Here is a 12,399-nt window from a genome sequence, read left to right on the forward strand (position 1 = left end):
CATCACCTATATCTTGTATTTCTCCACTTGTTACCCCTCCCCACCCTCCCCACCCCCTCTCCTAGGCTCCCACAACTGAGTGCAGTGTGTGATGCTCCCCTCCCTGTATCTACGTAATGTAATTGTTCAACACCTGCCTATGAGTGACACCATGCAGTGTTTGGTTTTCTGTTCTTGTGTCAGTTTGCTGAGAATGATGGTTTCCAGATTCATTCATGTCCCTATGAAGGACACAAACTCATTGTTTTTTATGGCTGCTTAATATTCCATGGTATATATGTACCTCATATTCTTTATCCAGTGTATCATTGATGGACATTTAGGTTAGTCTCCTGAAACTGATAAGCAACTTCAGTAAAGTCTCAGGATACAAAATCAATGTGCAGAAATCAAAAGCATTTCTCTACACCAATAACAGACAGAGAGCCAAATCATGAGTGAACTTCCATTCACAATTGTTACAAAGAGAATAAAATACCTAGGAAGATAACTAACAAAGGATGTAAAAGATCTCTTCAAGGAGAACTACAAATCACTGCTCAATGAAATAAGAGAGGACGCAAACAGATGGAAAAACATTCCATGCTCATGATTGGGAAGAATCAACATCATGAAAATGGTCATACTGCCCAAAGTAATTTACAGATTCAACACTATCCCCATCAAGCTACCAATGATCTTCACAGAACTGGAAAAAACCACTTCAAACTTTGTATGGAACCAAAAGAGAGCCTGCATAGCCAAAACAATCCTAAGCAAAAGGAACAAAGCTGGAGGCATCAACCTGCCTGACTTCAAACTATACTACAAGGCCACAGTAATCAAAACAGGATGGTACTGGTACCAAAACAGAGACATAGACCAATGGAACAGAACAGAAGCCTCAGAAGGAACATCACACATCTACAATCATCTGATCTTTGACAAACCTGAGAAAAACAAGCAATGGGGAAATGATTCCCTGTTTAATAAATGGTGTTGGGAAAAATGGCTAGCAATGTGTGGAAAGCAGAAACTGGACCCCTTCTTGACACCTTACACTAAAATTAACTCTGGATGGATTAAAGATCTAAACATAAGACCTAACACCAGAAAAACCCTAGAAGAAAACCTAGGCAAATCCATTCAGGACATAGGCATAGACAAGGACTTCATGACTAAAACACCAAAAGCAATGGCAACAAAAGCCAAAATAGACAAATGGAATCTAATTAAACTCCAGAGCTTCTGTACAGCAAAGGAAACAATCATTAGCGAAAACCAGCAACCAATAGAATGGGAAAAAAACTTTGCACTCTACCCATCTGACAAAGGGCTGATATCCAGAATCTATAAAGAACTAAAACAGAAAAAAACAAACCCATTCAAACATGGGTAAAGCATGTGAACAGATACTTTACAAAAGAAGACATCAATGAGGCCGACAAACATGAAAAAATTCTCATCATCACTGGTCATTAGAGAAATGCAAATCAAAACCACATTGAGATACCGTCTCACACCAGTTAGAATGGCGATCATTAAAAAATCTGGAGACAACAGATGTTAGAGAGGATGTGGAGAAATAGGAACACTTTTACACTGTTGGTGGAAGTGCAAATTAGTGCAATTATTGTGGAAGATAGTGTGGAGATTCCTCAAGGACCTAGAAATAGAAATTCCATTTGACCCAGCAATCCCATTACTAGATATATACTCAAAGGATTATAAATTGTTCTAGTATAAAGACACATGCACACATATGTTCATTGTAGCACTGTTTACAATAGCAAAGTGCTACCCCTTTAAAAGGGGATATTATACAATTAAATACACAGCTAATGTAGCACTTTCATATAAATATTATCTCTCTCCAATTAATTTTTGGATTATTAAAAACAATTTAAATATAGGTGATGCAACTCCCTTTAACTGAAAAATGGTATTTTTTTAGATGTTCTTCTCCAGCCTCACACTGATTTCTTTAAACTCATTAACAAAAATCTAACCATTTTCTACAGTCATTAACAAGGTTTAAACAGATTATTGCTGTGGTCAAAGATACTTCATACAAATTTCTGAAGACCATACTGTTCTGAGCCAAGGAATATAGTACACACACAAGGAAAACACCCCCTTTTCTGCTAATGATTATAAGCACTATCCTTCCTTTGCCAGAAAAGAATATGTTGTTAAACAAGCAGGTAGAGCTGCATTAGTCTGCAGATGGTAACAGCCTTCGCCCCTGACATAGCCTGCCACTTGAATGTGTGTGCCATATACATGAAAAAGGAGCCACACAACACATTCTAAAACATCTCATGAAATATAACATCTCCAGAGGGTCAAACATTCCAACCTTCACTTGGCACATTTACTACAATAATTCTTGAACTTTAGTATGCCTACAAATTACTTACAAAGCTTGATTAAAATGCAGATACTTGAGCTCTTTCCACAGAAATTCTTATTATTCCTTTGTTGTGCTCAGGAATCTGTCCAATTACCAAGTACACCCCAAATGCCCTGGACCACATTCTGGGAAACACTGACTTAGTGTTATGAAAAATACACTAATTATTGAATATAAAACATCCTTTTTATGATCTAGGTCAAGAACAGGTTTTTAAATCTCTTTTTTAAAAACTAATAAAAAATGAGGACTTTAAATCTGTCTAAAATAAAAGAATTCAAATCCTGGCTGTGTTACTAGCTGTGCATCTTTGGGCAATCTATATGATCCCTATTAACTCAGTACAGCTCTAGAAATGTGAGTGATTTGGTCAGGATCAGATAAGAAAATGTACAAGTTAGTGGCTTGTAAGATTTTAAGCAGATATGCCTGTTACTTCCTTCTCTACTGCCTTTATGTATCTGAGGTTACTGTGTCACCTTCAGTACTCCCATTCATTGCCTGGCTCCATTCAGTCTCTTCTATCCAGATTCTTCATGTAAATCATTGACAACAGAGAGGTTGTCAGTTTCACATCCCCTCATGCTTCCCAACTCCTACTAAAACCTACCAATGTTTTCTCTTTCATTCAATACTCATTTAATATTTTAAGCAGCAGTTCTTTGCCAAACCTAAAATATGGCTTTGCCCTTGAGTAATAAACTGATTCTTATTAATGTACTGATGGGAAAGTTTGAGTGGAATCTCATAAATACATATGTGAATTCTAAATCTTGCTTGCTAAAACAGTACCTCTTTTGTTCGTTAATTGAATCAGTAATTCTCATCATTGCTGATAATCAAGAAACCACATCACTTGATTTGTTCATTATTACTATCTTTATTTTCCATTATCTTTATTTCCAATAATTATTGGAATTATTTCCAATAATTTCTCATATTTTGTAATTCTAAGCAAAATAACTGTGTGGAGTTGGTACCCTATCTGTTCCATGGGCAGGATAGTTTGGAATCAGCAGGACTTTTCTGCATTTTCCCGAACTTTATGAGGTACCTAACCATACATACACACACTTCTAAAATGTAGGACAAAAATCTATGTGGGACTTCCTATTTTTGTTACCACCTAAAAATGATGGTTTCCTGAAATTCCAGGGAACATGCATGGCTGTAGCAGTTATAGTCCTATGTGATACCATGGGCTTAAATTATCTCAGGAAAAAAATGTGCTATAAATATCACAAATGGAGTTCCACTATTTTTACATTCCTCTGCCTGCATTACATCATTTCAAAAATAAATGAGCAATTAATTTAATTATAAATCCAATCATCTAAAAATGTAAGCAGTCATTCTGTAAAATGTGTGCCTTGCTGTCAGCACTTAATTAACATCCACATCTGTCAAAGCCTTAATATTTTACCCCTCAGCAGCCATTTCTAGAGATGGATTGACTTAAAGGGATTACGCAGGTTGCTCAAATACAAATAGCTAGTAACAGAGCAAAGGTTTGACATCTATTCCATACAGATTTAAATCCCCTCTTATTTATTAATTTTTAAAAAACTACTTAGTGTCTGTCTTTTCTTTAGATTATAAAAAAATAATATTTAGCATATTCAGTGATTAACATATTTTTAAGAACAACAAGTCATTGTTTCCCAAACTGTGGTCCAAGGGCCACGGACATTAACAGCATTTGTCTTGTGATTGATAATAAGATAGATTTCTGAGCAACTCTCAAGAATAACTAGATTATCTGGACGAATAGTCATAGTATCTGCATTTTAATCAAGTTTTCCAGGTAATTTGTGGACATACTAAGTTCCAGAATTGTTGTGGTAAATGTGTTAAGTGAAGGTTGGAATATTTTCATTGCTCAGAGAGAACAATGCATAGGTAACTACATGCATGCAAATGTGTTCTAGGGCCACATGTTCAGCCAATGCATCTCTAAAAATTAGAAGATACATTATATTTAGTAGTCCGTTTCTTAAAACTATGTCTGTAGTATATTTTGTGTGGCATTTGGTCTACATGATAAATAAAGTTCTCTATACCTATATCTGATTTACTTTGCCATATCATAACGAACAAGGCATTTCGATGCATTGCTTTGACTAATATCTGGAAAGTTTCTGACTTTAATATGAGACTTTCTTACTAGACTACAATGACCTGATTGGATGAATTTTAACTTCCATTGTTGCTCAACTACAATTCAAAAGGATCTGAGATTGCTGGACTACTACAAAAGAAATAGGCGTTGTGATACCTATAAACCATATCTAAGGATCCAAAGTAGAATTTAATAAGTTTTTGACAGCAGAAAAAATTCCTATGTCGGCAAGATAGAATGTCCAAAATCCTTTACCTTTTGCTCTCACATAGAAGCATGAAAGGATGAGATCTGTAAAGAAACAGTGCCAGATCCAAGAGCTCACTCAATGTACGCTGAGAGTTTTGAAAACTTACTATGCTGTAATAGTTCCTTTGTAAGGCTTTACTCCTCTATGGAGATGCTCACACCTAATTAAAAAAAAAAGCTTTATCACTGCTACTACTGTGCTTTCTGAGGTTCCACTCTAAGTCATTCTTCCTAATGCTGCTGCACAGGATTATGATGCTCGAGCCTGCTCCATGCTGCACAGTATATGAATATCTTTGTTAAAATAGCAAGCATTTATTCTACTTCACTAATCCAAAGGTACACAAAACTTCTGAGTGTCTTCTGACTCAAGACCACCCATGAAGGAAGAATGAGACTGATGATCTCATAACTCTTATTAGCTGCGGTTCAGATTAAGCGATGTCAATATGGAAGGTACAATCCTCCTGGGAGCATGATGTAATCCCTGACATTCTGTTTTTTAGATAAAAAGAGTCATTGAATATAGGTCATTTTATCAGTACTTAAAGTGATAAGTGATTCATATCTAAATTATTTAGGTCCTTTTTTCTAGAAAGAGCTTAAGAGAACTTTATGTTAAATTCACTTCAATTAAAACTATTCAAGTGTTTATATTTAAAACACATGAAAGATAATCTCAATGAATTTTTATGCAATTTAACCACACAGACATCTGTTTTTATTGCGTGCTGTTCAAAGACCAAGATTAAATGTATTACATTTTCTTTGAAGAATACAGAACAAAGTAATCCATGTGGGTAGATGAATGGTACTTTAAAATTATTTATTAATTTATTCCATACATATTTCCAAAGTATCTACCATGTCCAGACATTTTGTGGCAGTAGCATAAGTACTGGTAAATCAGAGATATTTATTCAGGGAGGGAATTTCTAAATTATAAGCTCCTCAGCAGCAGATTGTCTCATTCCTTTTACTATACCCTCAAATTACCTAAGGTGACACCTAACACATCAAAGATACGCAACTAAAATCTGTTGACTATTGAGAAATTACTAAAAACAAATTACTGTTCCATATTTGGCAAGCAGATCCAGGAGGAAGTAGCAAAAAAGAAAGGAGGAAAATAAAGGTAAAATTCAGAGACCCTTCAAGAATAAGCATGGCCAAGGCATATTCTCATGGGAATATTTGAGAAAGAGAACTATGGTAAAGTCATGGCACCTTAAATGCCATGTGTTGAACTTTTAGTTGATGTCACAGAGAGTTGTTGAATAGTTCTACAAGAAAATATAATCATAGTATTTAATCCTAAGTCCTTTGGTTTATGAAAGTTCCTTTTTTTTTTTTTTTTTTTTTTTTTGAGACGGAGTTTCGCTCTTGTTACCCAGTCTGGAGTGCAATGGCGCGATCTCGGCTCACCGCAACCTCTGCCTCCTGGGTTCAGGCAATTCTCCTGCCTCAGCCTCCTGAGTAGTTGGGATTACAGGCACGTGCCACCATGCCCAGCTAATTTTTTGTATTTTTAGTAGAGATGGGGTTTCACCATGTTGACCAGGATGGTCTCGATATCTTGACCTCGTGATCCACCCACCTCGGCCTCCCAAAGTGCCTTTTAAAGGCTTCATTACCAGAACAGATACTGGGGAAATTCCCTGACTACCTCAACCTAGTGCCCCCAAAGCATTGAGGTTTCAGACTTATATTCACAACATGGTCTTGGGCTATACAGAGAGCTTTGTTCCTTTTTATTCAAATTTATATCAAATATTAATTAATTTGTCAGTAGGGCAAGGGTAAATACATGTCTCCAGTTACATGAAATTACAGAAAGAGATGTGAATTATACAAAAACTGATAGCTAAAGGAAAGTGATTCTATACTTTCTGAGATCTATAATTATTCTCCCTGAATGTTAGCAACTATTTGTTTGTATCTAAATCCAAGTCTTATCAATCAACAAATACTTCTTGAGTACCTACTATATGAAATGCTTTATACAAATCCAATTAGTAATAGCAGAAGCAAATTCTCAAACTTCAGAAGTATAGGGCCTAGTTAGGCACAAGCTTTAGAGAAAACTTGATGTATCTAACTTTTGATCCCTTCCACCAAGAGGAAACAATCTACGCATTTATTATTTTAAAGAACATATACCCAAATCTCTGAAGCTTAGTGAACAATACAAATATCAGTTTGACCTCCAGACTATAATCCTCTTAGTATACTCTTTAACTCAAAATTTACCAATGATACACCATCATTTCATCATTCATTCAATGATTATTAAATACTTTAATGTGTTAGGCATTATGCTAGGCCATAGAAATTAAAAGACCAACTTAAAATTTTTTAGCTTAGTAGTTAAGATACATGTACTCCATCTTCCACCTTGTAAGTCAGGCTCTGTTTTAAAAGACTAAGTATTAACTAAATTTTCATACAAATAAATGATATAGCTACTATTATTAATTTCAGCTTGTAAATGAGAAAATAAAAATTTCAACTCTATTTCATGATATGGATTTACTTTTATCTTGACAGGAAAGGGTCTCCTCAGACAACCTCCTTCTCTGAGGTCTTCTCTCTTGTCAAAAATCTTAGAGTAGTCATTTGTCCTACTACTGATATCTTATTACTATATTCTTGCTTATCTTTTAAATTCAAGGCCACTTCCAATTGAAAATTGGGAACCTGAATTAGAACAAATATATTTGAGGACAACTTCAAAGGTTGAAGAAAGAAAGTATTTTGGAGAAGTAGTTTCTTTGTTGAAATTTGGTGTTTCTGATAGGCCTAATGGACAATAAATAGAACAGAATATCCAACTATAAAACTATCCTAGTAAATCTGATCCTATGTTCATAGCATTTTAGATGTTTATATTATTAAAAGGCAGTGAGGCTGAGAGACAAGAGTACAGATTGTGAGTGTAGTCAGAACAGATTCACATGGCTCTGTGGATTTAGGCAAGTCACTTTGGTGTTTGTAAAATGGGAATAGTAGTATAATACATACTTCTGAGCATTATATAAAAAATGCATGTGAGACACCTGTGATAGCTTCCCTTTTTTTCCTAACTACACTGTAAGTTTCTGAGATATGGAGATACAACATGCCTATACATATCTTTATATTTTTAATTGGGCTTAAATATCATTCACAGTGTGTGATTAATACATATATGTGTGTTAAGTGTAAGTGTGTGTGTATGTTCAGAAGATTTAGGTGTCTTAGAGCTGATAATTAAAAGCACCTATGAACAGCTATGCAAGTGACCTCATTAAGAAATCTTGAAGCACAAGAATTGCCATTAAATACTTAACATTGGTGCTATGGTTTGCATGTGTCCCCCAGATTTCATGTGTTGGAAACTTAAATCCTAACATGGCAATATTTAAAGGTGAGACCTTAAAGAGGTAATTGAATCATAATTCATTCATGGGTTAATGGATTCATGGGTTATTATGGGAGTAGGACTGGTGGCTATAGGAACAGGAAGAGACACCTTAGCAAACACCTGAGCACACACAATCCCTTCACCACATGATGCCGTGTAGTGCTGCTGCCTCAGGACTCTACAGAGTCCCCAACAGCAAGGAGGCTTTCACCAGATGTGGCCCCACAACCTTGGACTTCTCAGCCTCCATCACTGTAAGAAATAAATTTCTTTTCTTTATGACTTACCTAGTTGCAGGTGTTATGAAGCAATAGAAAATGGACTGATATAATTGAACTGAGGATATTTCCATTCATTTTCTTTCTTCACTTTGTGAAATCGTGGTTATCTATTTAGCAGTTAGCATCTGTTCCACAATTTTCCCGGGATGACTATGAATACCAAGTAAGATAATATATGAAAGCACCTTTGCAAATTAAAAGTAGTACAAAAATGGACTATACTATTATAAAGGGAGGCTTCCATGTAACTGAACACCAATTTGACACTTTGTAAAACTGAAGCTTACTATAAAATAGAAATTTGAGTTGCAGTCTTTGAAATCTATTTCTGGAATTATCTTGAGGCCAGACTTTCAAAACCCTTTTATATGGAAATTTATTAAATAAAAGAATTATTCTATATAAATTTTTTCTTCTTCTTTATTCCACCAAGAACTTACAACATTTCTGAAGATATACCAGTACAAAAACCTCTAATGCCTCGCTGCCAACATTGAATTTATATGGACCAAATTCTCTAAAAATGATACTATTGTGAATTTCCAACACATTTCTTTCTCAGTTGTAATAAACTCATTCAGAAATGGTTTTTTTCATAGAACTGATTTCTTCATAATTATTCATGAAGTCAGCATTATATATTACCTCTTTTTACTTAGGGGAAAGAAAATGAAATATACTCAGCTAATAGATAGTTACCCAATAAAAGTTAGCTATTAAAACAAAAGGCATTGGGAACTGGGGAAAAAATGGGTCTCTAGATGTCTTGAGAATATAATGGCATAAAAATTAGAGAAATATTTTTTCTGTGTCATATTTTATATGTTATTTTCAGAGCAGTTTTAGACTTAAAGGAAAATTGAACCAAAAGTACAGAGTTTTCATATATCCCTTCTCTCCTATATAGTTTCCCCTATTAACATTTCACATTATTGTGGTCTATCTGTTACAATTGATGAGCTAATATTAATACATTATTATTAACTGAAGTCCACAGTTTAAATAAACATTCACTCTTTGTGTGTGACTTCTCTGAGTTTTAACAGTTAGAAGGACAGATACAACAGAACTTATCTTCCAAGATCTAGTGACTCCTTCAATGCAGAGAAGTTGCTAGTATGACTTGCAATGTAGACATGTAAAATCAATTATTTGCTTAGCAAATGAATAAGCTGTTATATAAGTAATTTTATTTGTTTTAAAATATTTGACTATTGTATATATACCCTGCTAGGTCCTAAGGACTTAACAGATTCAAGAAATATGGTCCTTGGCTTCAAGGGGGGTATGAACCAGTGAAAGATAAACACCGATTGCATAGTACCTGCAGAGATATTGGAACAGGTATTGAGGGAAAGGGCGGAATTCAGGGATGGGCATTTGCCTTTTGGGTTGGCTATTGGAGCATATGATGTTGCTATTCAACAAAGGGAAACTCAAGTTTTGATGGTAAAATTGCCCAAGAATTTGATTTTGAACATATTAGATTTGAGTTTCCCATTAGACATTCATGTGGAGTTACCAGGTAAACATTTGAATAAGTAAAACCAGAATCTAGAGGTCAGACAAGAGTGGGGAATAGCTATTTGTAAGTTGTCTGCATATTGATAACTTTTGAAGGCTTTAATAGAAACTCTTAATCTATTTGCAATGAAATGGAAGGAAGAAAAATGAAGCAACAGAAATATAAGTCTGAAATTATTTTGTTTTTCCTTTGTCTTGGCTGTCTAACTAAAAGAAACAGAGTAGGGGGAGAAAGCAGGGATAGCTGTATCTATTGGCAGCCATGAAGCTGTTGGCACTCGGTAGATTATTTACTTTCTTTACAAGTTTAGAATAAATAGCTTTGATTTGTAGTCTAAAGTTCTTGCTAAGATAAAACATTTGTTAAAAATTGCTTCCTGAGTGTTCTGATAATTGAAACAATATCACTACTATAGCTGCAGTTTCTTAGAATAAAGTTATTAGAAATTTGGAGGTTGTAGAATGCAGAAATTTGTCTTCTTTTATTTTTGTGAACTAATTTTGAATATATAAAGTTTGTGACAGCAATTCAAAGACACTTAGATTTTTCAATAAAGTATCAATATTGAGTTTGATATGTCCAAATTTCTATCCTTAAATTTTAAACTATCATTGACATTTTAAGTGATTTTGATTTAGCTTGAAAATTAAACTCCTAACATGACTATGCAGAGTGATATAATTATCTACACAGTTAGGATAAAGAGGAAGGTTTTGCACTTAACCAGAAAACTTTAGGCAAAAGGTGATATTTTTACTTGAATTATATGTGACCATACATTCTTTATTTAAATTTGAACTATATCTGAAATCATTACATCAGAATATTTCTATTTAATATTTTTGGTATTTTAATTAATATTTTTATGTTTTCAACCCAATTATATTTTTGTTTATTCACTCTCCAGTTGTTTTCATTTCTTGAGTTCCATTTGTTTTGATTAATGTGTCTTGAATTTCTGGGAAGAAGAATTTGTAATGATTTATATTGTGCTGAACTGTATCTCTCTGACTCTGAGTACTCCAGCAGAAACAAAAAGCACCATGTTTTGACCTTTACATTTCTCTTAAGAAACATTGAATAATGAGATGTTGGCAAATCACCCTCCAACCCTGTTAGCAAAAAAAAAAAAAAAAATTACAAAGTTTCAGGTTTCAAGTCTCTTGCCCTTCCAGAAGTGGACTTCCTTTCTGGAAGCTGTGAGTATACAGTTGTTGAATAAGTTATGTCCTGAAACATGATTCACGTTCCTGTCAAAGCACAATATCTTCACTAAGTCAGGTGCTATTTCCGATATGCCGACGATAATGATTGTTTGGTTATGGGTTTTCCATCTCCTGTTGTTGCATCTCCTTTGGGAACGATTCCATTTTATTTCCTGTAATTAATATTTTTATTTGAATAGGGGTTAGTAACCTAATACAGCTTCTTATAGAAAAATTCTAATGTGGCTGGTATTTAGTATATTTGGAAGAGTTCAAATTGTTCTTTCCTTGAACAAATATTTAAGTAAAACACAAAGATAAAAACATAGTGAGGGAGATTCTAAATTGTCAAGATAACAGTTCTTCCCAGCTTGATCTACATATGCAACACAATCCCAATCCAAACAGCAGCAAGTTATTTTGTGTATGTTGACAGTGATTCTAAAGTTTACATGGAGAGGCAGAATGGTCAACACAACAACACTGAATAAAAAGAACAAAGCTGAAGGACTGACACTGTCCAACTTCAAGATTTAAAGTTATAAAGACTGTAAAGCTATGGTCACCAAGACACTGTGCTATTGGTGAAAAAACAGATACATAGATCCATGGAAAAGAATAGAGAGTTCAAATATAGAACCATACAATCAAGAGGTTGTTGACAAAGAAATAAAGGCAATATAATGAAGAAACATAGACCTTTCAACAAATTGTGCTAAAATAACTGTACATCCATGTGCAACAACAACAAAGTTGAGACATATACCTTACACTCTTGACAAAAACTAACTCAAAATGAGTCATGGACCTAAATCTAGAATGTAAAACTATAAAACTCCTACAAAGTAACACAGGAGAAAATCAAGGTGACCTTGAGTATGGAAATAATTTCTTTTTGATATAGCAATAAGGGCAGAATCCAAACCTCTTTGATATAGCAATAAAGGCAGAATCCATGAAAACCAGAATTGCTAAGCAGGATTTCATTAAAATTTAAAACTCCCACTCTGCAAAAGACACTGTCAAGAGAAGGAGAAGACAAGCCATAGACAGGGATAAATATTTGTGACAACATCTGATAAAGGCATGTTATCAAAAATATACAAAGAATTCTTAAAACATAAAAATAAGAATACGAACAACTCAATTAGAAAATGGTCAAAATTCCTGAATGGTCATCTCACCAGAGAATATAAACAAGTGGCAATTAAATACATGAAGGGAT

General features: G+C 34.3%; 1 protein-coding gene across 11 annotated transcripts in view; it reads right to left on the reverse strand.

Annotated features, from left to right (window-relative positions):
- The window catches only part of CNTN1 (contactin 1), a 376,715-nt gene that overhangs the window by 165,341 nt on the left and 198,975 nt on the right, over positions 1-12,399 (reverse strand). For 4 of the 11 annotated variants that reach the window (XM_035255801.3, XM_035255802.3, XM_035255806.3 and 1 more), the window contains exon 2: positions 8,451-8,594. The exons of the other annotated variants lie outside the window; for them this stretch is intronic. The gene's annotated coding sequence lies outside the window, so the exon portion shown is untranslated. The remainder of the gene's footprint in view (positions 1-8,450; positions 8,595-12,399) is intronic. 11 annotated transcript variants of the gene reach the window in all.

The sequence above is a fragment of the Callithrix jacchus genome, chromosome 9 (assembly GCF_049354715.1).
Source record: "Callithrix jacchus isolate 240 chromosome 9, calJac240_pri, whole genome shotgun sequence".
Taxonomy (NCBI): Eukaryota; Metazoa; Chordata; class Mammalia; order Primates; family Cebidae; genus Callithrix; species Callithrix jacchus.